Below are 4,339 nucleotides of genomic sequence, written 5' to 3' on the forward strand. Positions count from 1 at the left end.
ACCATGATGTCTCTTATCGAATTACCACTATCGTTTATGGGTTACACATTAGAGACAACCGCATTCACTTTAATGGGCACCACATAATTCCGTTGAGATGACACCGTATGAACTATGGTTTAGTGAAACTTAAGTTGTCGTTTCTTAAAAGTTTAGGGCTGCGACGCTTATGTGAAAAGTTTTGCCTGATAAGCTCAAACCCAAAGCGGATTAATGCATCTTCATAGGACACCCAAAACAGTTGGGTATACCTCCTAATTCAGATCCGGAAGCAAAAGTGATTGTTTCTAGAAACGGGTCCTTTCTCGAGGAAATGTTTCTCTCAAAAGAATTGAGTGGGAGGATGGTGGAGACTTGATGAGGTTATTGAACCGTCACTTCAACTAGTATGTAGTAGGGCACAGGAAGTTGTACCTGTGGCGCCTACACCAATTGAAGTGGAAGCTGATGATAGTGATCATGAAACTTCGGATCAAGTCACTACCAAACCTCGTAGGTCGACAAGGATGCGTACTACTTCAGAGTGGTACTTAATCCTGTCTTGGACGTCATGTTGCTAGTCAACAATGAACCTACGAGCTATGGAGAAGCGATGGTGGGCCCGGATTCCGACGAATGGCTCGAGGCCATAAAATCCGAGAGAGGATCCATGTATGAAAACAAAGTATAGACTTTGGAAGAACTACTCGATGGTCATAAGGCTGTTCAGTACAGATGGATTTTAAAAGGAAGACGGACAATGATGGTAAGTGTCACCATTAAGAAAGCTCGACTTGTCGCTAAGATGTTTTCTGACAAGTTCAACGAGTTGACTATGATGAGACTTTCTCACTCGTAGCGATGCTAAGAGTCTGTTGGAATTATATTAGCAATTACTGCATTATTTATGAAATCTTGCAGATAGGATGTCAAAACATTGTTTCCTCGACGATTTTCTTGAGGAAAGGTTGTATGTGATACAACCAGAAGGTTTTGTCAATCCTGAAAAATGCTAACAAGTATGCAAAGCTCCAGTAATCCTTCTAAGGACTGGAGTAAGCATCTCGGAGATGGAATATACACTTTGATGAGATGATCAAAGATTTTGGGTTTATACAAAGTTTATGAGAAACTTGTATTTCCAAAGAAGTGAGTGGGAGCACTATAGAATTTCTGATGAGTATATGTTGTTGACATATTGTTGATCAAAAATGATGTAGAGTTTCTGGAAAGCATATAGGATTATTTGAAAAGTGTTTTTCAATGGAAAACCTAGATTAAGCTGCTTGAACATTGAGCATCAAGATATATAAGGATAGATCAAGATCGCTTGATAGTACTTTCAAACAAACACATACCGTGACAAGATTTTGAAGGAGTTCAAAATAGATCGGCAAAGAAGGAGTTCTTGGATGTGTTATAAGGTGTGAGTATTGAGTAAGACTCAATTCATGACCTCGGCAGAAGAGAGAGAATGTACAAAGGTCATCCCCTATGCTTCAGACATAGACTCTACAGTATGCTATGCTGTGTACCGCACCTGAAGTGTGCCTTGCCATGAGTCAGTCAAGGGGTACAAGAGTGATCCAATAATGGATCACATGACAGCAGTCAAACTTATCCTTAGTAACTAGTGGACTAAGGAATTTTCTCGATTATGGAGGTGGTAAAAGAGTTCGTCGTAAAGGGTTACGCCGATGCAAACTTTGACACTAATTTGGGTGACTCTGAGTAGTAGACCGGATTCGTATAGTAGGGCAGTTATTTGGAATAGTTCCAAATAGCGCGTGGTAGCTGCATCTAGGAGATGACATAGATATTTGTAAAGCACACACGGATCTGAAAGGTTCAGACCCGTTGACTAATAAACCTCTCTCACAAGCGAGATATGATCAGACACCATGGGTGTTGGATTCAATACAATCACATAATGATGTGAACTAGATTATTGACTCTAGTGCAAGTGGGAGACTGTTGGAAATAAGCCCTAGAGGCAATAATAAAATGGTTATTATTATATTTCCTTGTTCATGATAATTGTCTATTGTTCATGCTATAATTGTATTAACTGAAAACTGTAATACATGTGTGAATACATAGACCACAACATGTCCCTAGTGAGCCTCTAGTTGACTAGCTTGTTGATCAATAGATGGTTATGGTTTCCTGACCATGGACATAGGATGTCATTGATAATGGGATCACATCATTAGGAGAATGATGTGATGGACAAGACCCAATCCTAAGCATAGCACAAGATCGTGTAGTTCGTTTGCTAAAGCTTTTCTAATGTCAAGTATCATTTCCTTAGACCATGAGATTGTGCAACTCCCGGATACCGTAGGAATGCTTTGGGTGTACCAAATGTCACAACGTAACTGGGTGGCTATAAAGGTGCACTACAGGTATCTCTAAAAGTGTCTGTTGGGTTGGCACGAATCGAGACTGGGATTTGTCACTCCGTATGACGGAGAGGTATCTCTGGGCCCCACTCGATAATGCATCATCATAATGAGCTCAATGTGACTAAGTAATTAGTCACGGGATCATGCATTATGGAACGAGTAAAGTGACTTGCCGGTAACGAGATTGAACGAGGTATTGGGATACCGACGATCGAATCTCGGGCAAGTAACATACCGATTGACAAAGGGAATTGCATACAGGATTGCTTGAATCCTTGACATTGTGGTTCATCCGATGAGATCATCGTGGAACATGTGGGAGCCAATATGGGTATCCAGATCCCGCTGTTGGTTATTGACCGGAGAACGTCTCGGTCATGTCTGCATGGTTCCCGAACCCGTAGGGTCTACACACTTAAGATTCGGTGACGCTAGAGTTGTTACGGGAAATAGTATGTGGTTACCGAAGGTTGTTCGGAGTCCCGGATGAGATGCCGGACATGACGAGGAGCTCCGCAATGGTCCGGAGGTGAAGATCGGTATATTGGACGAAGGGTATTGGAGTCCGGAACTGTTCCGGGGGTACCAGGTGATGACCAGCGTGTCCGAAAGGGGTTTCGGAGGCCTCGGCAAGCGTTGGGGGGCCTTATGGGCCAAGGGGAGAGGGCACATCAGCCCACCAAGGGGCTGAGCGCCCCTCCCACCCCATTTCACTTAACCAGGGGAGGTGGGGGCGCCACCCCTAGGGCAGCCGCCCCTCCCGGCTTGGGGGCAAGTTTCCTAGGGGGTGGGGGCGCCCAAACCCATCTAGGGTTTCCCCTGTGGCCGCTGCCCCTCCCCTAGGGAACCCTAGGGCGCCTCCCCCTCCTCCCTTTCCCCTATATATAGTGAGGGAGAGAGAGGGCAGCCGCACCCTTCCCCTGGCACAGCCCTCTCCCTCCTCCAACACCTCCTCCTCCTCCGTAGTGCTTGGAAGATCTGTCGTGTGTAGCACCTGCCGACCAGGTATGACAAAGCGTAGCACCTGTCGTTCAGGCATGACTTGACATATCCACCGAAGCTCTGTGCAAGACGAAGCCGCTCCACCTCCTGCCTCTGACTTACAGCGCTGCTCCCAAGAGAGAAACGACACCGCAGTGCCGCCATCGTCCGATCTGGGACACGAGATCCTAGAGTTTCCCCCGGAGCAGTGCCCATCACCAGCAACCGTCAAGGACCCACACAGTGCCCACCACCACTCAGCCCTCAAGGCGACGCCTTTAGGAAGGTCACGACGTCAAGGACGCCGCCGCCACCCACCAAAGTTAGGGTGTTCACCCGAGAGGCAAAGAGGGGGGAAAATGAAGGAGCAAACATATATCGACGTCTCCAAGAAGAAGAACGACGCCCTTGAGCGTTGTCGTTGGCGCGGCCGACTGGGGCCGACCAAGAGGTTTCCCCCTATCTCGATCTCCTCCACCAGCTTCACCCGCTGCCTGGGTCCCGGCAACCACGCCGGCACCGTCAGGAACCCGCAGGAGAGAAGCCCACTGATCAGGGCCGGATGACTGCTGCCAGATCTAGCACTAGAACCCACCGCCCGCGTGCACCGGCAGCCGAACGACCCCGACAACGCCGGCCATAGATCTGGACACACCCAGATCCGACGCACCCACCACGCCGACGACCACCTCCACTCGCCGGAGTGGAGAACCACCCCGGCCGCGCAGCCAAGCGCCGGCGACACCACGGGCCGCCACCACCCACAACAGGACGAATTTGGGCAGGGGGCGCCCAGATCCGCTGCCACCACGCGCCATGGCTGACCACCATGCTGCCCCGGCAACCATGGAGGCGCAGCCCCGCCGAAAAGTCGTGGAGCCGCCGCTCCAGCTTCCTATCTCCGCCGCCACGCTTGACGCCCAGGGTCGCCGTCGCGCGCAGCCCGAGTCCGCCCCCAGGATGAAGGGCGAGCC

This window comes from Triticum dicoccoides, chromosome 3B (assembly GCF_002162155.2).
Source record: "Triticum dicoccoides isolate Atlit2015 ecotype Zavitan chromosome 3B, WEW_v2.0, whole genome shotgun sequence".
NCBI lineage: Eukaryota > Viridiplantae > Streptophyta > Magnoliopsida > Poales > Poaceae > Triticum > Triticum dicoccoides.